At 54.2% G+C, this 24,347-nt stretch overlaps 1 pseudogene; it reads left to right on the top strand.

The window, feature by feature from the left end:
- Positions 1-1,165: 1,165 nt before the first annotated feature.
- On the top strand, positions 1,166-2,226 carry LOC124973762 (KH domain-containing, RNA-binding, signal transduction-associated protein 3-like; annotated as a pseudogene).
- The last annotated feature ends 22,121 nt before the right edge of the window (positions 2,227-24,347 follow it).

Here is a 24,347-nt window from a genome sequence, read left to right as displayed (position 1 = left end):
ATACACACCCACATACATGTATGTACACCCCAATAAAAACATGAAAAAGATTTTGGTATCTTAGCATTCAAGATATCATTAAAATATATAAAGTGCCTGGAAATTAATCTCTTACAAGATCCCTAAGTCCAGTTCCTTGGGAAGGAAATTACAAAATCTTATTGAATTATGTGGAATAAATTCTTTTCTCTGGAGATATACAACAGGTTCTTGAACTGGAAGACTTAATATTAAAAATAAGTCATTTCTCTTTAAGTTTATCCATAGGTTTAAAATAATTTCTGTCAAAATCTGAGAGAGAGAAAGAATCAAGACAGAGAGAGGGACAGAGAGAGAGAGAGAGAGAGAGAGAGGAGAGAGACTGTATTGATAAAATGATCCAATGTTCACATGAAAAAACAAAGTTTCATAAGCAAATTAATTGATGTATAAGCTGGGGCATGTAAATTTCTAGACATCATGAATTATTAGAGAGTTATACTAATTAGGACCGGAAGAACTGACATGGGTAGATATCCTAATTATGGCATGGAAAAGCAGGCCTGGGGAAAGAACCACCTGTGTGAGAGAACTTGGCTTATGCAGAGCTGGCGTTGCTGATCAGTGGGGAAAGGAGAGAATTTTTAAAACGTGATGCTGAGAAATTTTTTCTGTCCACATGAACAAAAGTGATGACTCTTCTGCATTATACCAAAGAAATCATCAACTCCAGTCTGCTTAAAGACCTCAAAAAAGGATACATTTTATGATGTTTGGAATTCAATAAGATAGATGATCTTAATGATATTAGGTTAAGAAAAGTTTCCTTAAACAATGAAGAAGGCGGGGCGGCGCGCGGAACGAGTCGCGAAGGAGCTCAGGCTGGCGCCACTGGCTGGCGAGCCGGGCTGGCTGCGTCGGGGTTTACTCGCTTGCTGCATGCCCGGCCAGAGACCCTCCTGACAGCGCCGGCGCCCGCAGCGCGGGGCGCGTCCCGGAGGCGGTGGCTGCTCGCGCGGGCTCTTGAGTGCCTGGTGTCCGGGCTGAGCGGTCGGTGCTTGCCCTGCTTGGCCGCCAGCTCGCCCGCTCCGCTTGGCCGCCGCCCCTGTGTCTGGCAGGGTCCGCGACGCTGGGGCGCGCGCAGGTCAGGCTAAGGCCTCGTCCGGGACCCGGGTGGCCAGCGAGCATGGAGGAGAAGTACCTGCCAGAGCTGATTGCGAAGAAGGACTCGCTGGACCCCTCCGTCACGCACGCCCTGCACCTGGTGAACCAAGAAATAGAAAAGTTTCAGAAAGGAGAAGGCAAGGAGGAAGAAAAATACATTTACATGGTGATTAATAAGAACATGAAGCTGGAACAGAAGGTGTTAATTTCTGTAAAACAGTTTCCTAAGTTCAACTTTGTGGGGAAGCTTTTGGGTCCACGTGGCAATTCCCTGAAGCCTTTACAAGAAGAAATCTTGACAAAAATGTCCATCCTGGGAAAAAGCTCCATGAGAGACAAGGCACAGGAAGAAGAGTTGAGGAAGAGTGGAGAAGCTAAGTACTTCCACCTCAGTGATGATCTCCATGTCCTCATTGAAGTCTTTGCCCCGCCAGCAGAAGCCTATGCCGATGGGCCATGCCTTGGAAGAGACAAAAAGTTCCTCATCCCCCACAACATGATGAGATCAGACAAGCACAGCTCAGGAGCTAACGTATTGAATGTTGGTTCGAAAATGCAGATGTCCCAGTGGTTCTGGGGAAACCCACCCTGTGGACAAGCGGTGTGCCAGCCCCAGGGATAACCAGGGGAAGAGGAGGATCTCCGGAGTCACCGCCTGGCCAGTTGTCATTGGTGTGCCCCATGGCACTCCAGCTCTCAGAGGAGTCCTGTCCACACTGGGGCCAGTGAGTCAGGGAATGGCCTTCTCACTCCCAGAAGCAAGAGGGGTCCCCCTCCACTGGGCACAGACCTCCACCGACCCCCCTGACACAAGAGACCTATGGAGAGTATGACCACGATATGGATAAGCACTGTGTATGACGAACAGAATCACGATTCCTACGAGAACAACTACAGTGCACCTGCTCAGAGTGGTCTGATTATTATAATTATGGACATGTACTCAGTGAGGAGACTTATGATTCCTATGGACAAGAGAAGTGGACTAACTCAAGACACAAGGCACCTTCAGCAAAGACAGTGAAGGGCGTCTACAGAGACCAGCCATATGGCAGATACCGATTGTACTGTCTCTTGTTGTGAAATAGCCAATCTCCACCCATCCTGTATACTGTTCAAAGTAATTTTTTTTCTATGAAAAATCCCTTTTTAATAAATCAAAATGCTTAAAATATGAATGGATGGAACTTAAAACTACTTTGTTGAAACATCAACCTGGGCAGGAAAAAAAAGATGTGTAAAATTTTATTTCCAGTATGTATATGAAAAATAGGTCAGCAAAAGGAAAAAAAATAACTTTGATTAACTAGTGTTAAGACAAATAGGTTTGCTAATATGTTAATCCATTATTTTACCATAAGCCTCACCTTTCATTTTAAAGGTTTCTATAGAATTTATTTTATCTTTCAGAGGGGGTGGAGGATAGGGGGAGCACCAGTGTCTGATGTGAGGCAGAGGGAGGGAAGGGAACTGTGGATGAGTGTCTTTATTGTGGTTCTCTCCCACAAAGGAATGGAAAATACAGGTCAGGCAGGCTTAGACTGGCTAGTGTGAGTAATTTCCAGGTGCTGTGGTGCATGGAATTCTACCACCTCTCTGTTACCTGGCCCTGTGCAGGGCATCCGGAATTCCATCCAGTGCTTGACAAAGATCCTGTGGAGGATGATTGCAAAGGCTCATCCTAAAAGGAATTGCCGGATGTTTTGCTCCAAAGCATGGTGTTTTTTCTGCTGTGTTTTTCTGATAATATATTACTCATTTCAGTCTGAACGGATTGCTTAAGGGGATGAAGGGAATACAACAAAAATTCCAGAAAATATTATCTACAATCTGAAAAACAATGGGTCTTTACCACTAACAAAATTAAAAATAATTTTGCAACCATACAATGAGTCCCTGAAAGACTCTGGAGAAAATAGTTGTAGATCTGCCTTTGTCTCCAACAGGCTGGTTAAATTTAACGATGGTTTTGTTCACCTGTGGTGGTGAGGTAAAAGAATAAGGTTTCATAACATTCCTTCCTTCCTACAAGAATATTCACCCCTATAATAAATGTTGGTACACAATAACCATTGGGACCGCTGCCCCCTGTATCCCTTAACTCAGCAATTTAGATATTAACCAGATGACCTAGTAGAGATGTCACATGAGATTACTTGTCTATTGTCTTAACCGCGAGAATAATAAGAATAATCTTAGGTCACATAGAGTTTAGATATTAAGGAAGTAAATATTGTATTAGTTTCACCAACGTAATTAGATATTCTTAAAACAATTGTGATTAGGTAAGGATAATCTGTAAGGTTACTGTTTTCTCATAATTTTCTGTTCCTTGTTAAAAACAATTTCTGCCTATGCTTGAAAACTTCTTTAATATTAACCACAAGACTGCCATTATAGCCTGAAGAAAAATGTATATAAACCCAGCCTTCCCCAGAATAAAGTGGGATTGATTGCACCAGAACTAGAGTCTGTGTCTTTCATTCTCCATTCATCACCGATGCTGTCTCCCCGAGCCCCGTTTACCGGTGTGGAACCCATGGACTCCTGCTAGGGCTGGACCCCGGCAGCCCTGGGATGACAAGGGCAGTTTTTTTTTTTTTTCTTCTTGCCAACATGCATTAAAAAGGGAAGCCAATTTATAAGTGCAAATAATGTGGTATTCTTTTGTAACTCAAGTCTTGAAATGTTCTGTAGTGTTAAAAATAAGCAAAGTTTCCTCTTTCTTGATACTAAATGAACTTTTGAAAGAAAAAAAATATCAAATATTTAGAACTAAAGGACAGTCAAATTGGGATATAGCTAATGCAGTAACAGTAATTTAAAACACTTTTGTTAGTTAGCAAGTTATAGTGGAAATTCATAAAGTAAGCATTCAATATAAGAAATTGGAAATTAATATTAGAGAAATGGAAGGACAGAATAATAAAGATAGGGACACAAATTCAAGGATAGAAAATAGACAAAAGAAAGAACTAGCAAATGTGCAGTGGATTCTTTAAGAAGACAAAGTAGATAAACTTTTGGAATTAGAGATCATGAAAAAAAATGCAAAAAACACAAGTGAACATTATCAGGAAGTCACAAATTCACAGTAGAATTCATTAGAAAAATTTAACAAGCCCATGAGCAACTCGATGTAAAAAAAGTTACAGCAGATGAAAAAGACAAATGTATAAAAATATAAACTATCAAAACTTTCAAAAAATAATAGAAAAATGGAAACCTTTGTGTGGTATAATAAAATAAATATTTGGTCTTCGTACCCAGATCCAGTTCAGAGCTGCTAAAATCCTTAGGATTTTCCTGAGTGAAAAGAGTGTCTCTTGTTCTTCTAGAGTTTGGTCTAATAAGGTGAAGCCTGGTGGTGCCCCTGTGGCTTGGAGATGGATGCTGGTCACCGGAACTGGGTCCTTCCAGGTTCATTCCCTGACCTCCAGAGCAAGGAGAGGGGCAGAGACTGCATTTGATCACCAATGTCCAGTGATTTAACCATCATTGCAAATAATTAAACTTCAGTACCACCCTGAAAGAGTTCCTGGATTGGTCAGCATATTCGGGTGTTGGGATGGTAGTATACTTGGGAAGGGCCTGGAAGCTCCATGCCCTCCTCCCCTCAGGCCTCGCCTCTGCACCTTTTCCATTTGGCTCTTCTGAGGGGTCCTTTGTAATTACACTGTAATTAGAAGTAGAATACTTTCTTCAGTCCCAAAAGTCATTCTAGAGAATCACTGGATCTGAGGATGATTGCAGAAACCTCCAAGTTTGCAATCACCGGATGGGGGTGCAGGCAACCTGGGGCACCTGCCTAGCCCCATAAGCATCTGGCGTTGGGTGGGAGCTGTTGTATGGGACTGTCCCTTAACTTGTGGGATCTGCACCAACCATAGATGTCAGAATTGAATCAAATTGTTGGGCATTGTCTCCTCCAAATTCACATATTGAAATCCGAGACCCAGGGTGGTGGCATTAGGAGGTGGACTTTGGAGAGGTAATTTGTTCATGAGGACATGAAAATAACTCAGATTAAAGGCCTAAATGTGAGAAGGCAAAATGTTAAAAAAATATATGAACTTTTTAGGAGAAAATATAGGAGAATGTTTTTAGGACATTTAGAGAAAGATGTGGTAAGATTCCAAAAGCATAATATACAGAAAAAGAAATAAATTTAACTTTGAAAAATTTAAAGTTTGTAAACCAAAAAGACATTGTGACAAAGTAGAAGGACAAGTTGTACTCTGGGAGATGTTTAAAAACTACCACGCTGCTCAGTTAATATGGGATGGGTGGAAGGAAGGAAGGAAGGATGAATGGATGGATGGTTGGATGAGTGGGTGAATGGGTAGAAGGGTGGATGGTGAAGGAATGGATGGATGGGTAGATGGATGGGTGAATGGGTAGTTGGGTGGATGGGTAGATGAAAGTGTGAATGGGTAGATGGGTGGATGGTGGATGGATGTATCAGTGAATGAATAGACAAATGGATGGGTGGAGGAATGAGTGGAAGTAGATGAGGGAACTAAAAGACAGGTACTTATTTAATTATTCTGCCTGTCCTGTTAATGGGAAGGAAGGTTGAGTGGGTTTTGTTTGTTTTCATTATTTTTACATAGGGTATTAATATAAAATCTGAAGTAAAGTAAGGCAGATTAGGAGACATCTGCCATTGGAAAGACAATTTTATTCACAGTTCCCAGAGAGGGAGGATACACACCACGGGAAGGGGGTGAGAATATAGGGGGGAGCACCAGTGTCTGACATGAGACAGAGGGAGGGAAGGGAACTGTGGATGAGTGTCTTTATTGTGGTTCTCCCACAAAGGAATGGAAAAGGCAGGTCAGGCAGGCTTAGAGTGGCTAGTTTGAGTAATTTCCAGGTGCTGTGGTGCAGGAATTCTACCACCTCTCTGGTACCTGGTCCTGGAATGACAAGGGCAGTGTCAATTGTGGCCTCAATGTGAGTCCAGTAAAGGAGATGGTGGTGGTGCTGGCTCTGGGTTGGCTGTTGTGTATTTGGGAATCATGCCTCCTGGGTAGGGGGGGTGTGGGGAGGAGGGAAGGGAGGCAGGAGGCCATGGCAGGTGGCCCAGGCAGATCATGCAGTGGTCCAGGACAGATCACATTCAGTGATCAGATGCAGGGCAGGTGTGAAAACCAAGTTTGTAGAAACCAGAGCATGGTGCCTGAGCCCCTCCCTCCCTGTCTCTTTATCTCTGTTTCCCAGTGAATGACCGCCCTGTCTGTAGCCTCAGGACACAGGATGGAATCAGAGTGCCTAAAGCAAGAGTTCAATTATTGACATACCTTATTTTTGGTGCCTGGCACCCAAAGCCCAGCAAAGCCTGCCCAAGCCCTGGTTCCTGCCTTCACCTGATGTAGCAGATAAGGGACAGGCTGAGGGAGGTGATGCCCACGCTCCACCCCTGCATCTAATGTGGATCAGCCCATCTCTGCCCACTTGCCTCACATGCCAAGACCAGCTTGTTTCCGGAACGCTTTTCCACGTACATGCACAAAGTGCCTTTGGCTTTGGTGAGTGAAATCTAGCCTGGACTGATCTTTTGATTATTCATTTGTGGTGCTGGGGATGTAACCCAGGGTCTTGCACAATGTCTCAAAATTGCTACATGCCAGCCCTATGGACTGCCTTGTGGTAGCAATTTTGCAACATTCAAATGGCAGTTCAGCTGTTAGGATTTCTGCTGGGAGTGGTTTTCTGACACAGGCATTCCAGTGGCCCATGACATGCAATGCCTAGACCAGCAGAGGGGTGCCTCAGTCCACTCTGCCTCCAACATCCACTGTGCAAGGAGCCAATCTGGATGGAATGGCTCCTCCCAGGCTTCAAATCAGGTAGGTCACTCCCTCTGGATTCACCTGGCCAGGCCTGGATTCACCCACCTAAACCTGGAACCACTAGGAAGCCTCTGCTGCTTGGGAACATTTGCTCAATCTCCTAGTGAGCCCCTGCTACACAGCAGGCAGTTCCTGGGAGCCCAAGTGTAACTAACAGAGTCCCCATCCTCAGCAGACTGCAGACCCGAGGGTGAAAGAAAACCAACCACTCAACATGGAACTGAGGGAGGCCTCTTGCCACCAGCCCGCAAAGAGTTGAATCCTGTCAACAGCCACATAAGCAAGCTTGGCAGTGGATCCTCCCTCAGGCCAGCAGGACTGGCAGGAGGACCAGGACCAACTCTGTCATTTGCAGCCCCTGGTGCAAAATGCACACCCAGGGCCCTTGTTCAAAAATTACTGAGAACTTCAATCCACGAGGGTGGACCAGTGAGCTCACCACAGGGTCCCCGCTTGAATACAGTTGGCTTTGGGGAGGAGGAAGGAGGCCGAGGTGTGTGGAGATGTTGTATCTACCCAGGCAGGGGGAGAAGGGACAGGGGTGAGGGCCTCAGGGAGGAGAGGGGAACCACTGTTTAAAACCTGTTATTGCAGAGACAATATCAGAGCCTTGGAAGATGGAAAGTTGTTGCCACATGGGAAAAGTCAGGACTGGGATGAAGCAGGTGAGTAATCCAGGTAGACAGTAGCCACTAGAAGCACAGGAAGTAGGAGGCTCTGGCCTCCTCAAATCTCCAGCAGCTCAGGCCAGCCAGAGCAGAATGCAGAGGGTCTTGGATGGCAGATCAGTTACCTGTGCCGCCTGACAACTTTTCCATCCCCTGAGCAGCTGGAAACTATGCTATTTTCTCAGAGCTTCTGGGAGTCAGGAACTGGGTGTAGTTCAGCTAGGTCCTTTGGCTTACTGGTTCTCACAGGTCGCAGTCAAGATGTTGGTGGGGTTGGAGTCATCTCCAGGCTGACCTGAGGGAGGATCCAGTGCCAAGCTTGCTCATGTGGTTGTTGACAGGATTCAGCTCTTGCAGGCTGGTGGCCAGAGGCCTCCCTCAGTTCCTGCCCCATGGGCTTTTCCACAGACCCAACCAGCTCTAATATGACAGAGGAGAGAGACTTGGGTCAGGCAGAGCCACAGTCTTTTTATGACCTAATTTTGGAAGTAACAGTCCATCACTTTTGCTCTATTTTCTTACTAGAAATGGGGTGTCAGGTGCAGCCCACACTCCTGAGGTGGGGGATCAGTATGCTGCTAATAGGGCCAGCCTGTAGCACCCAGTGACTACAAGGGATTTAAATCCATGTGTTTCTCTGGGGAAAAAAAGAAAAACCTACAGGCATGGTTAACACTTGCAGTCAGCAGACTTTAAGTAAAGGAGAAGAGCTTTGATAATGTGGGTGGGCCTCATCCAATCAGTCCCAGCCTCAAGAGCCAAACTCAGTTTTCCCGAGAGGAGGAAATTCTGTGTTTGCTCCTGCTTGAGTCTCCAGCCTGTTGCCTGCCTGTGTACTTCCTTAGAATAAATCTGTTAATATTTACACATACATATTCTATTGGTCCTGTTTCTCTGTGCATATGGGCTCATGCCTGGGAGGAAGCATCATGGAGGCTGTTCTGGAGGCTGCCCTGCTGGTTCAGCTTCCTGGGGCTGCTGTAGCAGAGTGCCGCAGAATGGCAGGCTTGCACAGCACAGATTCATTTCCTGTCAGTTCTGGAGGGCTCAAGCCTGACATGGTGTCATGGTCAGGGTTGGTGTCCTTGGCTTGCAGATGGCTGCCTACATGTGTCTTCCCTCACAATGTATCTAGAATCCCTATTTCTTCTCATGAATACACCCACCAGTCAGGTTGGACTAGGGCTGGCCTGAGTGACCTCATTTTGACTTGGCTGCCATTATAAAGACAGTATCTCCAAGAGGACCACAGAGGAGCGAGGGGAGGCACCCATGGGGGTCCAAGGGGAAAATTAACTGGCCCCAAACAGAACTGAAGAAGAAGCCATTCAAGCACCGGCAGGAGTTGAATGGTGAGAAGCAACTGAGGCATCAGGGCTGTGATAGACGAAGGGCTGATCACACGGCATCACCTCAAGAAACGGGCATCCAGTGCACATGCCAATATTACTCTGTCAGGGAAGAAACGCAGAAAACTCCTGCTGCAGATTCGGCTTGCTCAGAATGAGAAGGCAGCAATGGAAGTGGAACTCCCTTCAAAACCAGTCAGGACTAGTGAAACACAATCCAAATGACAGATGAGCACACCAGAGTCCCTCACCTTGGGACCCGGGGTCAAAGCCACCCTATGGGGTCTCTCAGGTGGCCGTGGGCCTCCATCAGAGGAGCGTGGTGGTTGTGCCTGGCCTGAGACAAACAAGACTTTTTTCAACCCACAGTTCCATCTCGAAAACCCAGTGGTTTCAAGCCAGTATTATCATCTCACCTGCGGACCTTACTCAGAATTTTCCCATCATCCAGATAATGTCTTTAGAAAACAAGAGGCAAATCCCACCAGGTGTCTCCTCCTGTCTATGTGGTGCCCTTGTGTTCTGGAAACCTCAGCTGGTATTTCTGTGTAGTGACCCTGATGCACTCGAGAAGTGCTGGCTGCTGCCTCGTCCACAGTCTCCTGCTCTCGGTAGGTGGTGACTCTTGGGCCACACGCTGGCTTCCCCGCTGCTGATGGTGTTGTCTTCCATCTTCCCATGAGCCATGCAGGGCAGGTTTCTCCACTAAGTTGCTGTCCCTCATCTTGCAATTAGGGACCCTCTAGGAGAGCATTTTGAGACTCTGGAGACCTCCCTGCCTGCCTGGGCCACTTCCTCAGTGTGAGCAGCCACTGGTGGTTCTTGCCCGAATCCCGCATCACCAGGCTGTCTGTTGAGGGCAATGGTTGTTCCATGGTCCCCCTCACTGCCGAGCTTCTGCTCTGCTCCTAGGAGGGGCTGTTCTCCATGCCACACACCTGCTGCCTGGGCACACACACATGCACACGCACACGCACACAGCATTTGTTTTCTTACTTCTCAGTGTGGACTCGGGTTATCTTATTCAGTGGGTTATGAACCCTCATAGTGCATGTGTGTCGTGACTGCAGTCCTCCCATCTGGCGTGTGGAGCCTTCAAGGTCCACTGTGTCTCTGGTTGGGCACCGTCATTGTCCTTTTTAAAGCACTTCCTTGAGTTCATTCTTCCAGTCGGAAGAGACCTGCTGCCAGGGTGCTGGGTGCCAGGTCTTGGTGCCTGTGTGGGCCCAGTGGTGTTTGGTGGCAGAACTATCCTTCATGTGGTAGAATATGGTACAACAGGCCTGGCCTCTGTCCCCCGAATGTCTCTGGCACCTCTTACCGAGTCCTGATGACCAAAAACATGCCAGGTGTTCTGAGGGCTGGAGAGGGGACAGGGGCAAAATCGCCCTTGTTGAGAACCAGACCCTCTTCACAGACAACCCCAGGGGAGACAAGTCCCTGTGTGCACACGTGTGCAGTGTGTGCATGTCTGTGGACAAACACAGGCAAACACATGGTGACTGTTTCTCTGTGTTCAAGCCCTGAGTTCTGCTGCTTCCTCCAGTTGCAGCCCAGCATTGCTCAGGGGGGCCCGCACCCCATGTTTGTCATCTATCCCTGCAGGAGTGTCCTGTCCCCATGGCTCAGCCTGGCGAGCACACATCCTAGCTGCAGACTGTCCACCGCTGGCAGTGGACTTCTGGGCTCGCCTGCTTCCCTTCCACACGGCCTCTGTGAAAACATGAGCTGCCAATGCAAAACACCAGGCTGCAGGTTCCACCCAAAAGGGGTGACCTGTTTGTCCTCTTCACCATCTCGACCCAGCACCGTGTCAGCACCTAGTAGGTGTGCAATAAAAATGAGTCCTGTGCCTCGGATCCATTGTGTCCCCAAATGTTCTTGTGTTAAAGTCTGGTCCCCAGGCCTCAGCATAGCGAGGTGACGGGAACTCAAAGAGGCAGGTCCTCATGGGAGGTCTTAGGCTGTGGGGGTCGTCCCCTCCGAGGGGACAGTGGGACCCTGGTCTCTCTCATCTCCCTGTGGGACAACTGACTCTGTCCACCTCACACGTCACCCAAAGGCAACGGGTCCGCCCAGTCACAGACCAGAGCCTCCACAACCTCACACCGAGTTAGTCTCCCACTGTGCGATGGCTTCCAGAGTCCCTCATGGCAGCAGTCCCAGGCCTGCCTCTGTGTTCTATCAGAGCCTGCATGGTGTCAGGGAGCTCGTGCCCACCTGGAGAACTTCTGCGGGGCTCGCTCCAGTCCCACGTCTCGTACCACCTCATGTGGACTCAGGTTCTCCTCGTATAAGGGAGAGGAGGGAGAGTTCTAGAATAGCTGCTTTGATGAGCACTGGCCAGGTGCGCTCAGGACCCAGCTGGACCAGAGCCACCCAGAGCAGTGACATGTGGGTTCCCACATCTGACCTGTAGACAGCAGGATGGCATCCTGGGGAGGGCAGAGACTCAGACCATACAGCCCTGGGTTCAAATCCCCACTCAGCCCTGTCAGGCACAGCCCTGGCTCTTACCCACCTGGATGTGCTTTATCTCCTCGGGGGTGAAGTGGGAGCGCTGATGCCTGCTAGCTCCACCCAGCACCATCTTTGGTCAAGGACTTGAGGTCAGGACCAGGCAGGCTGTTTGGAGGGTGGCTCTGCCACTCTCCTAATCTTGACCTTGGGCAAACTTGCACCTGCCTTGTGTATCTGTTGGGAGAGCCAAGAGGTGTGGCTGTGCCCAGGTGAGCCCTGGACAGTGAGGTGGTGGCCTGGACCCCACAGACACAGGGACCAGGTTCTGAGGGAGCTTTTTGCTCCCTCTCCTGTGGCAGCTCAGCTGGTTAGGCCTGGTCAGCTACCCGCCCTGTGTGGACCACTCTCCTGGGGGCATTGCCTGAGCTGGACAGCCACCCTGTCCTGCTTCCCACAAGGGCTGGCCACCACCTCTATGCTCCCTTGGCCAGAACACAAGGATCATTTGGTCACATCCTTCCACCATGGGTTACTTCAGCAGCCTCAGTGCCTCCTTGAGGTCTCTGGGTTTCTGGGCAGCGTCTTCTTCAGCAAGGATGCCTTGCCTTTGGCATTTCTGACCTGTGAAGTTCTTGCTCACACTTCTTCCCCCTCCCTCCCCCCATTTCTTTTTGCCTTTTCCAAAAAAATGTTTAGGCTTAACGTTTTTCAAGGACTTCATGTTCCACCTGACTCCCTGCCCAGTGACTAAGGGCACTGCTTTGGTACAGTGTGTGGCCCCCCAGGGGTCTCAGGCAAGAGTGTGGTGGGTCTTGGACCCCTGTGTTGGGACCCTTAGTGTGGTCCCAGGCTATCTCTGGGGAGGTGGGGGTGTCTGAAGTTCCTCCAGGAGCTGCATTAACAGGAAGCACGTGCTTCTCCTGAGAATGTCAGAGGGTTGGGATCCTGGTCAGAGTCCCAGGGGGCCCAGGTACCCCGACATGCTCCTGGCACCCACCCAGCATCATACCTCCCCTCCCTGCTGCCTCCACAGTTCCCAGCCCAGTGCCTTCTCATCCCTGTGGTGCTGATCAGCTACTGCAGACCTTCATCCTGAGACTCCTTCTAGATGCACCTGGAACTCCTTTATAAGGCACCAGTTCTTTACCTCTGAGGAGGAAGAGTGCTGCCGGAACAGAGTTAGCAGGAATTGGGGTATTCTGCTGTCTGCCCATCCTGCACCCCCGTGGAGTGGCCAGGACCTTTGGGGTCAGTGACCTGCTCCAGGTCAGGGCCCAGGGCCAAGTTTCAGATGGAAGCTCTGAACATCAGGTGGGCGTGGAGAGCTGGGCGTGTCCTGGAGGCCCCTGGAAGAGGCTCGCACTGGCTGCTCCTGCCACCTGCCAGCCCTGTTCCCTGAGATGGGAGAGTGGGTTCCCCAGTGGATCTGAGATGTGGCTCCCAGAGGACAGAGGCCACCGGGAGTCTGTGCCAGACCAGTTGAGGCCTGAAGGGTTCTGAGATGGAGGCTCGAGTGGGAGGGACCAGCCGCTCAGAGTGACACAGGACGTGCCAGCCATGTGCCTCCTAGCAGGTAGCGTGACCGCACATGGTGCTGCACAGGACAGTCAACCTCCCGAGGAGCCCGCCCACCTCCAGATGCCCCCAGGAGCTGGTGGGGCAGGACTGCAGTGCTTGGTGGGGCCACAGTCTCTCCCCAACCTGGAGAAGCCACTGCCTCACCCAGGGCTCCGGGGTCATGGCCAGGGCTCCCTTCCCCGCTCACACCACCCTGAACCATTTGAGCGGTGGGCACAGCATTTTCCCTCCCGTCTGTCTTCCTCCATGCAGGGCTGGGGTGGGGGGTGCCAGCCACAGGCTCTCGCAGACTGTCCCTTCAAGAAAAGGACCTGGTGGCCAGAGGAAGGCCGGGTTCCCAGTGGATGTCCCTGCAGCTTCTCTGATCCACCTGTTTCCCTCCCAGAGTCGGCAAGGCAGGCTTTCCCACCTGGGGCTCGCTCTTCCCCATCCCTAACTGGGTACTCCTCTGGCCACAGGAACATAATCATTTTTTTCTGGAGGTGGGGACATCAGGCCACATGACGCTCTTTCCATGTCATGTCCCTTCCCATGACAGCGTTCATTTTTTCCAAGGCAGCAGAGCTCTGGGGCTGAAGCACCATGAGGGCCATATCGTGGCAACTGTCCCTGCCTGGATTTCAGTCACTCGCCCTGCTGCTGCGGCCCTGGGGGACCTTGCTTAAGAGAAGTCATTATCGGGACCAAGGATCTGGACAGGCACCCTCGGGAGCCCTTCTGCCTCCATAGGCCGTCATGGCCCCTGGGCACCAGCCTTGTGTGACGAGGCAGATCAGGGCCGGTGATCGGCGTGTGATAGGGGTGTGCAAGTGGACAGGTCTGCAGCCCGCTGGCACACACAGACCCAGTGACAATGGAGGATGGCAGAGGCTTTGCAAGGCAGAGTGGCCCCTCTTCCTGCAGTCCTGGATTTCACCCTCTTTCGTTCATTTCTTGACTCCTGAGCCCATGGCAGGACCCCGGAGGATGTGTTGGTGGCCCTTCTGTCACAGCGCTGGCATACAAGTGAGGACAGGAACATAGTCACAGGGCACGTGCTCAATATGGGATCGCTGGGCCATGGCGGGTGGGGAGGGCAACCTGGGATGCACCTTTGACCTGACACCAGCAGAGGCCAGGAGGGGGACCATGTCAGTGACCATCCCTGGGTGAGTGTGGCTGCAGCCACTGTGTCCTCCTGCTCCCCTGGGCACGGGGCCTTGTGAGGAGGGCCTCAGGTGGCAGGGTGCTCCCAGTGAGGGTGCAGAGGAGCCTTCCAACCAAGGGGGCCTCAGCTGGGGTGCCAGATGCCCTGGTGGGTGGAATCCATATGGGCGTGGGCAGGGTGAGCCTCAAAGACGTACCCGGGCACCCAGAGGCCAAGCAGACACAGGGTCCCATGCAGCATCGGCCCTCCCTGTGGAACTCTTGTCCTCCATCAGATGGCCATTCTTAGTAGGGCCTCTTGTACTTAATCTAGTAGCCTTTGTCATTATCCTTGGGACCTGAGGGAAGGGATGGGGGCAGTGAGGTAGGTGCCAGAGCTGCCGTCATCACAGAGGGACTGTCGGGAACCCCAGAGCAGGAGGTCACTGGGAGGTAGTACCCAGCCTCTCCACTCAGCCTCCAACCTTCCCTGTGGTTGGTGTCATGTCGCCCTGCCCCGGGAGCAGGGTGCTCGGCAAATGCCGTCGTGTGGGGGCGGGGGGGCTCAGGATCCACGCCAGAAAACTTAGGCCAGGCAGGGCTCCTGGCTGGCATGCCGGGTGTGGCCTGGGCCCCCTGGCATCCTAAGGAAGAAGGGCAGGAAGTGGTTCCAGGGTCTGTGGTTCTCAGATCAGGCAGGACCCTGACCTCTCTCGGTGCTCCCATAGGAGGAAGAAACAAACTAGCTTGCGGGGTGCCAGGCACAAAGCCACGTGGTGCACAGGGAGCTGTCCTGTCCGGCCGTCTTGGTGCTCAGACGTGCCTGCTTGATCACATGCAAGGGCAGAGGGCCGGGCTGGGCCTGTGGGGGTACAACAGAGCTAGGAGCACCACCCCAGGAGGGGCACGGCGGTGGGTGCACCGTCCGCACCCCGCTCCTCCAGCAGAGTCGCGTGGGGTTGGTGTGGCTGCAACCCAGAGCCACGTCTTCCCTGTTGGGCGAATGTGGAGGAGGGACCTTGACTCCTGGACCCAGCTGACACCCCCCTAGGGTCAGCATGAGAATGAGGAGGAACGATGCTGGGAAGCACTGCCCGTGGCACCACAGAGCGGGTGCACCCTGGGGCCCGGGTATCCCTTGCTCTGTGCCTTCCAGCAAGTTAGCTGGGAGTAGATCAGTAACCGGGTCCCGGCCTACTCTGCCACAGTGTGTGAGGCATGCATGTGCGCTCTGGCCTTCTGCTTCCATGTGTGGGTCTACCAAGCGTCCATCAGCACAGCCCAAGGGAAGAGAAGATGTGTCTGGACCCTAAGCTGACCCTTTGAGGCAGGGACTGAGGCTCAGCCAACACATGTAGACCGAGAGCCGAGAACCAGGACAAGCCACCCCCAGACATGTGCACACCCAGAGCGAGCCCTCGGGGGCAGTGTCCTCCCTCCAGATTCACCAGGCCATCTGTGAGAGCTGCTGAGGGAAGGGGCAGATCCCAGCCGAGCTGGAGAGCCTGCTGTGCTCACGGCCTCTGGTGACTCACTTTCAGTGGCAGCCACTGGTTCTGGGAGCCCGGCCTCGCCACACGCTGGGCGTGGGGTTGGAGGAGCAAGCCTTGTCTTGCTTGGTCTTCTGGTGACCTCTGAGGCCAGGGTGTCCCCATTTTGAAGTTGAGGAAGTGAAGACAGCAGTTCCCTGTCAGGCCAGGGAGCTAGAGAGCAGCCGAGCCAGCTCTGTGCCTGCCGCTGACCAAAGTGCCACTGGCCCCTGGCCCCGGTCCTGCCTCTGGTCTCAGCTGCAGGACTGCTGTGCACTGGAGGGAGGGAGAAGCATCAGTCTCCATGCTCCACACACTACAGGCTGGGAGCGGCCGCGGGTACTTGTCTTGCAAGTGCACTCTGCCACTTGGGGCCGTTTCTCAGAAGGGCCCAGAGTCGCCCTCTGTCATGCACAGACCCCACTGTGCCAGCACAGTGCAGGCCAGAAGCTGTGGACAGGGCTGCCGAGAGAAGGCTCACGGGACTCAGAGTGGGGGACCATCATGCCCACTTCAAAGGTGACGGCACTGGCCTCTGCATGCCCCAGCAGCCCTGCGAGCCTGGTTCCCCCATTTGCTGTGCTCAGTGCCCTGTCCCTGGGCCTGCTGGTCATCCTTAGCCAGCTCAGTGACAGCTCACTACAGGTGTGGGAGCAGCTGGTCAGGGCAGGACGGTGTGGCCCATGTTCTGTAGGAGATGCAGCACTCTGACTGCCGGGACCATTCCCCAGGGAGTAGGATGAACAGGAGGTCACCCTGGGCGGCAGCAGACAGGAGTCTGTCCTGGCTCTGCCCAGGAGCCAGGCAGTCCTTTGCAGCCCTGTAGGACATGAGTCCTGCCAAAGTCGTGCAATGAGCTTTTGTTGCTGGGAGAAGGTTTGTCTCCAGGGAAGCTGTGGAAAGGGCAGGCCCAGCATGGAGTTGGCCGCCTTCTGGTGCCTTCTGTTCCTCAAGATGGCCACTAGACCTGGCCAGACTACCTGCACTGTCATCCCCACGCCACCTGAGCAGAGCTCCCAGGAATTTGGACAAGGTGGCAGGGAGACCCTGGCTCCCCAGACCTGTGGTCTGTGGCTGCATTAGAGGAGAGCGAAAGCCAGGATTCCTGGGCAGCTGCCAGAAGCCTGTTCAGTGGGGAGGCCCTGGGGCCAGGTGGGAGCTGTTCAGTGCCCCTGGGGACTGCATGGCTTCTGAGCAGAGCTCAGACTCGAGGCGTGCTGCCCAAAAGGAGCTCAGGTGCCATGGAGTCAGGGTCCCAGGGTCAAGGTCAGAAAACACCTGCACTTCAGAGATGTGTTCAGGACTAAGCAGGGCTGAGGGACTCACCAGGGACCAGTGACAGTGGGAACCTGTCACCTCGCTTAGGCTAAAGGGACACTTGGAGGAAAAGGCAAGGGCCAGAGCTCTTGTCCTACAGGTGGGGCAGGGAAGGAGTGGCCACCTCTCCCACTGGGCCTCCCATCCACTTGGCCTCTGTGGAAACCAGAGTGCAAAGGAGCCCTGGTCATGGGCCCAGGAGTCACCTCCTACATGGAACTGGCCAGGAATGACCAGCGTCAGCCATCAGAAAACAGCAGGCAGTGGTTCCCAAGGGCAGAATGGCTCCTCTGTGGCTTCTTCTCTGACTACGACTGCACCCTCAGCGTTCCACTCTGGACCTTAGTCTTCCCCAGCGAGCCAGCTGGGGTTTGACCTCTGGATCCTGGCAGCATGGGTCACTGTCCCCACCCTGTGAAGTCCCAGAGTCCTGCACATTGGGTGCAGTGCCAGACCAAGACTGCATGTGTCCAGTCAGGGTCCACAGGCTTCGCTCTCCAGTCCAGACCTGCTCCCGCCTGCCCTTGCCGTCTCCGTGTATGAGGAGCAGGGCTGGAAGGGAACCCTCAGGACCCTCAGCCAGGTCGCCCTCTCCAGCCATGGCCACCCTCACTGCCCAACCAGGCTGGAGACGCACAGTGAAGAAGACACCATGGTCTGATCTGGGTGTGGACTGAGCACAGTGCCTTCCCTGCAGGGGTTGAGGTCAGGCAGGGGAGATTGGTAGGTCCTGCGGGGCAGGCACAGCTGCAGGGAGGGAGGCCAGGTGTGCTGGGCACTGGGAGAGCACCTGGCCACAGGCTGTGTGAGAAGGGCAGGCCTCCTGGCTGCTAGCAAGTGTGCGCACAAGGCTGGCATCCAGGGCCTGTGCCAGGGAGGCAGCATGGAGCCTCCAAAAAGGAAAGGAGTGGGAAGCTGGCCCGCTGCAGGCCTTGCCCACTCAACTTCCCTTCATAGTGAGGGGAGAAGGCAGCTCCTCCTCTGAGTGGGTCCAGGTCCCTGCAGTCCCTGGCCGCCAGGAGATCTGGGGTCCTCAGCACGAAGGGCTCCCAGGGAGGGGAGGCAGCAGAAGTGGGGTTTGGAGAGGCCTGTGGTCCAGGGACACAGCTCTCCAGAGATGCCCGAGGCTGTTGGGCAGAGGCACCAGCCACCATCGAGCTGGCACTGGGAAAGCAGAGAGGTGGCGGTGATCTCAGTGGGGTCAGTGTGGGAGGAAGCAGCTGGCAGACCTCAGCCCCCCACTCCAGTGTCCCTTACCTGGGCTGATTTCTCTGCAGCTGCCTTTTCCTAGATGGTCCCCTGAGCACTGGGGTGGCCCTGGGGATTCTCCATTGGGAGACGCAGGTCAGCCATGTGGACCTGTTGTAGGTGCGAGCTACAGAGTCAGGGAGGGACATGGCAGCAGAAGGGAGGGGACCCACAGGAGTCAGAAGAAACCAAAGGGGACAGATTCAAGACCAGTGTGAGGGACGGAGCCACCAGGGCCAGCAAAGGAGAATGGCACCAAGTGACACAGGCTACACAGTTGTCCCACGGTGGCCAGAGGGAGCTGGGCTTCCTCAGGAGCCGCTGATGCTGACAGGCAGTGGCGGGGAGCCTGCTAATGGTGTCGCCCTGCGCAGAGAGGACAGAACGTGGTAAAGGAGCCCCTGCCAGATGGGGCCCCAGCAGTGTCCATGTTGACTGCAGGGCACACGCAGCCTCTGTGGAAACAGAACCACTCATTACAGGCAGTCTAACAGCCCTGGCCCTGCTGGAGCTTGATACTGCGTGCTGCAGACAGGGAGGGTGCCTTCTGCTCATGTGCAGCTCTGTCTCTTGTCCCGTGCAGAGAGCCCTCAACGCCCTGTGCCGCAGCACCCACTTGTACAGCTAAAGGCTGGTCCTGGAGTGGGCAGACTCCGAGGTGACCCTGCAGGCCCTGCGGCTGAAGTTGGCTGAGCACTTCCATGGTAGGTGCGTCCTGGGGGCTGGGCCTCCGGGGTCCAGGGCTTCTTGGGAAGCAGGAGGGGCTGGGTCCCCAGGAGCACTGGCCCGAGCTGGGCAGCCACCCTCCTGTCCCTGTGCCAGGACACTGGCCACCTGTGGGCCTCACTACCAGCCCAGGTGCCTGCCCTCCTGGGCCAGGTGACAAAAGGAAGATGCCAGCCTCTTCCCACTCTGTCCGCTGGCTTAGTGATGGGTCATCTGGCCGGGGAACACATCCCCTCCTGCCCGCCTGGGAATCAGGCTCCAGCATGGGGCCAGGACAGTCCCTCCTGTGGCCCACCATGATGCCAAGGTCTCTGCCTAGTGCTCCTGCCTTCTCCTGGGGCCCAAGGCTCTCAGCCCTCCTGCGTGGGCTCCAGGTGCCATTGCCCCATCATCCAGGCCCCTCCTGGGGGGCATCCGAGGGCCCAGGGTCGCCCAAGGGTGTTTGCTGGAAGGCCCTCCCTGTTCCTCTGCAGAAAGAACCTGGAGCCGGGGCAGGTTTCCTCACCTGGCCAGGGAAGCCAGGCCTCCAGCCAGGCAGCAGCCTAGGACCTCCTGAGGGTGTGACTTCCAGGTGTCACATGCCTGGGGCCTGAAAAGCAGGGCCTCTGAGCAGCAACAGTGGAGCAACTGCACCCGAGTATCCTCAGAACCCAGAGGCAGCCCAGGGCCTCCAGTCATGGCCACCTGCCACATCTGCAGGACTCAGACCCCTGCTGCCCCACTGGCTGTCACCTGGTCTCCATTTTGCTTCCCCAACTCCAGGTGGGGCCCTGCAGCTTGGCCCACTCTGTTCCCTCTGATGCGGTGCCTCAACCCCTTCCTCCTGGACGCCGCCTCCAGGAAGCCCACCGCCCCCTTGTCTGTGCTCTTCCTCGCCTGTTGCAGTCGCTTTCTTGGTTCATTGTCCTTGCAGCACCCATGCTTGCTCAAGGTTGTGCTCTTCTTTGTCAGCGTTGGGTTCATCTCTGGGTCCCTGGCACCTGCCAGGCTGTCACCTTAGGGTGAAACATCTGAGCCAGGGCGAATGTAAAGCCAGAGAAGCAGAGGCTGCAGCCAGTCTCTATCTCATGGCTCAATAAGTCCCCAAATCCTGATGTGCAGAAAGTGCTCATGCCTGCTGACAGGGCTTCACAGGCCCAAACGCATGGTCCTCAGCCGTTTGCATAGGGACTCCCTGAGTGGAGGAAGGTGCCCACTCCCCTGAACCCACGGGGCCAAGGAGGCCAAGGTGGGTTTCTCAGCAATTCCACCCAGGGTTGCAGCCTTTTCAATGTGCTGAGCTGCACAGGCTGTACCCCTTCCCCCGGAAGTGCTTCTGTGGAATAAGCCCTCCTGGCCACTCGGCTGCAGTGGGCGGGTGGGCACTGCCTCATGAACACCCCATGTTTGCGCACCCTCCATGTCCCTCCAGGAGCCTATGAGGTGGGTGTGACCAGCCCATTCTGCAGATAGGAAAACTGAGGCCCGGGGTATCAAGGTGATGGTCGACAGGCAGCACGTGTGACCATTTCCCTCCCCAAACCTGACCTCAGTCCTGGGATCCCAGGGCAGGCCACCAGGCAGGGCTTCTAGCCTGGAGACGGCCGTGCCCTGGGAGCTCCCCCCCCCCCGCCCTGCTCTCCTCGTCCCCGAGGCCCCTGCAGCAGCTGCAGGGCCTGTCAGTTTGAGCTGTGGTCCTCTGTCCTCCCAGTGGTTCTCGTACCCTCTGTGCCCTTCCCTGTGGTAAAAGGTACCCAGCTCCTTTGTGTTCAGGTCACATTGTCCAGCACTCGTTGGAGCTGGCAGACCCAAGGGCACTGGGATCTGTGCCCAGTTCCCTCCCTGGCCCTGGCTTCAGCCCTGAACTCTGCCAGGAAGAATCTCGGATCTCAGGTGGAAGCCCCAGCTCTTCCCTGCCATGTCCCTGTAGGTGGGTGGGGGATCTCGGCTCTCCTTGCATGGGACAGGTCTCAGAAGGCATTTTGAAAGTTGCCCTGTGTTGGCCAAGACTTGGACGGGACAGAGGAGCTGAGGGAAGGGACAGCCAGGCAGACATTCCCCCCAAATCTCCTTCCTTCCTGGTCCCTCATCAGGTTCGTCATCTGCAACTCCAGTGCCGCTGGATCAGGTGCTGTTCTCGGGCCTGGTGTGTGGTAGGGTGAGCAGAGTGGAGGAAGAAAGGGAAGTTGCCACTGGCTGTGTCCTTTCCTTCCCAAGCGTGTCACAAGCCAGCGGGTCGTGGCATTGAGAGGCTTTCAGGACCTTGGGCCATGGTACCTGCCAGGGACACAATGGTGGGAAGGAAATCTGGCCTCTGTGCAGGTCCACAGCCAGCCGGGAGGCAGAGGGGCTGTATTTGGCTGGAGCAAGGCTCTACTTCCTGTGTTGCCATATTCCAACTGGGGACAGGCGGGCTGTGGTTAGCCGCTGTACCTGTCACCTCCGGAGCCCAGGTGCAGAAAGGACCCACATGGCAAGCATCTGGCAGCACCTCCCCCGCCTGTGCAGGCTGGGCCAGCCAGGCCACAAAAGCTAGAGCTTCCCCACTCACAGGGTCGTGTCCTGTCTGGTAACCAGCCTGGCTCCAGCACAGAGCCGAGGCATTGCCAGCCTGGCTGCTGGAGCCCTGTGCATCACCCACACCACTCGGCTGCAGGTCTGCTCAGAGATGGAACCTCCCATGCCCCCTTCTCTTGATTCCCTTGTCACACCCACGCCTCCTTTCCCTCAAATGTCCCAGTCTGCTCTCCAGGGACAAGGCCCTGGCTCTGCCCTGTGGGCCCTGCATGTAGCACAGATCCTGTGCTGCAGGGCTGCTTGTGTGGGAGGGACAGGCAAGCACCGAACCAGCACGGGGCTACCAAGACCAGCACCTGTGTGTGCTGGCACCACCAGTGATGCTCCCCATGTGCCAGGGGCATCCAACCTGGGCCCCCTTAGCCACGCAGCTGGCATTGAAGCCATTTGGTCTGAAGCCAGATTTTCCCTCCTTGTGCCTTGAAGCACCACTGATCTCAAAAGAGAAGGTCGTATGACTATTTGCTTGTTTGTTTTTGTACTGGGGATTGGACCCAGGGGTGCTCCATCCACCGCTCATCTGTATCCCTGGCCCTTTTATCTTGAGACGGGTCTCACTAGTGGCCCGGACTGGCCTCGAACTTGCAGACCTGCCTCAACCTCTCAAGGCACTGGGGTCACAGGTGTGCACATGTGACTTAGTGAAGACCCAGCCAGGAAAACAGTAAGGAAACGGGGAGAGCCTGTGTGGGGGATTTCCCACATGCAGAGGGACACACAGCAGTTCTCCTTCTCAAGTGTAGACATTCAATTTCATTTTAGCCCTCAACTCCCTAGAGAGGTGCTATTCCCATTTTACAGAGGTTCAAACCAAGGCCCAGAGAATTCTCCTGACTTGCTGAGGACACACAGCTCTAGACCCAGTGGAACAGATGACTCTGTTTTCTCATACCCTAAATCCCAAATAGCCTGCTCTGTCAAATCTGGGCTCCTGGGCCAGCGGGGAAGCCACTGCAGAGCATGGCCCCCAGCCTGGTGTTCTAAATAAAGTTTTATTGGAATGTAGCCCTACCCATGGGTTTGCATCTCACGCTGCAGGGGCAGCCGAGCAGTTGTGACAGAGCCCCTGTGTCCCAGGAAGCCTGAAGTCCTCACTGCCTGGTCCTCACTGGAAGTTGGCAGCCCCTCGGCCTTGTGGGCTGGCTGGGCTTGTGTACCCAAAAGCCCCAGATAGCTGATTCCCCCCAGATGACCGGTCCCTTCCACCTGCAATTCTAGCCTTCCAACTGCAGCTCCCCTCCCCTGCGCAGCTCAGGGGTCGGCTTCAGTGTGCCCTGGAGAGGGGCCCTTGCTTTGCTTCTGACTCACGCACTCAGCAGCTCTTTGCTGATCACCTGATGGTCCGGACACTGTCAGCTCTGGGCTGAAGAGAAGGCCCATCCCACACAGCTGACACTGGAGCAGGAAAGACAGATGATTACCAGATTGACCAAGTCCTGTGCAGGAAATGAGAAAGGATGACATCCTTCACCATTTCCCATGGTGCTTATGGAAGCTTCCCAAGGAGTCACCATTTCTCTGATTTGAAGGGACCAGGCAGCCAGAGGTAGGTATTCCAAGCAGGAGGAAGCTCAGGTGCAAAGGCCCTGAGACAGCCATGTTCAGAGCAGGCCATGGGAGCTAGGGAGCAGGTCTAGGGTAGGAAGGGGCCAGGAACACGCTGCAGGGATCAGCAGGGGTCCACCATAGCTGTAGGCTCATCTGGCCTGGCAGGGAGCCTGACTTTTATTCAAGATGCAGTGGGAAGCCCCCGGAAGGTTTAAGAAGGGGTGTGAGTCCCAGGACCAGATTTCCTCTTTCAGACCTTCTCCTCTCTATCTCTCGGGGTGGCAGCATAGCGAAGCCAGAGTGGGGTAGGTGGCCCCTGTCTTTCTCTGGTAAGCAAGGAGAGTAACCAGAGCAGAGGCCAGGGCTTGAGAGAAGAGGTAGATTGCACATTTTTGGAGAAGGTAGTGTCACCAGGCTGGATTCTAGAGGGCAAGAGATAAAGCAAGCCTGGTGCACAGGTCTTTGCTCTGAGTCACCCAGCATGGTGGGGTCATGGGATGAGCCATCCAGGAGGCTGGGAAGAAAGGCATGTGGGTTTCTGGGCTTGCTGGGTTCCAGACACCTATCTGGACACCCATGGTCTGAAGCAGATGACTGAGTTGGGAGCTCACAGGTAAAGTTGGGGCTGAGGGGTGCACTGGGAAGTCATCAGTGTAGGGATGATACCTATAGCCTGCTGCAGCTCACAAACCCTCTTCCAGAACTCTGTCCTCACAGGACAGCACATTCCAAAAGACCAGGGACCAAGAGCCTTCATCCTGGCGTCCACCAACCTTGCAGACAGGCCTGCTTGATCTGGACCACAGAAACATGGTCATCAGGCTTTAAGACTCAGGAAACTTCCAGCAAGTACGTGAAGTGAGAATTCACTTCAGAGCCTCCCTCTCTTGTGGTTCCTCCGCCACCTGGAGCTCCACACTTTCAGGTCTAAACTTGGTGCCATGACCCTTCTGAAGAACCCTGCAAGAAGAGGGCAAAGGGGGCTGTCCCAGGCCATCACCAGGGTCCTGACAGGAAGGCGTGGCCGAGGGCCTACCTTGCTGGATTTGGGTTCCTTCTCCATGCCCTGGGACCACTGCAGCTGCTGGAGGCAGGATTGGTAAGGTCACAAGGGGGACTATGTGGGCCGAGGCAGGGAGTCGGTGGCTGACTGTGGACACAGAAGGGGGTTTGGAGACTCGGGGGCCCAGAGGCCAGCTGGAGCAGGTGTCGCACAGCCTCCCGCCCCTGCACCCTGAGCCTCGC

The sequence above is a fragment of the Sciurus carolinensis genome, unplaced genomic scaffold (genome assembly GCF_902686445.1).
Source record: "Sciurus carolinensis unplaced genomic scaffold, mSciCar1.2, whole genome shotgun sequence".
Lineage (NCBI taxonomy): Eukaryota > Metazoa > Chordata > Mammalia > Rodentia > Sciuridae > Sciurus > Sciurus carolinensis.
This window is presented reverse-complemented; position numbering and strand designations above follow the sequence as displayed.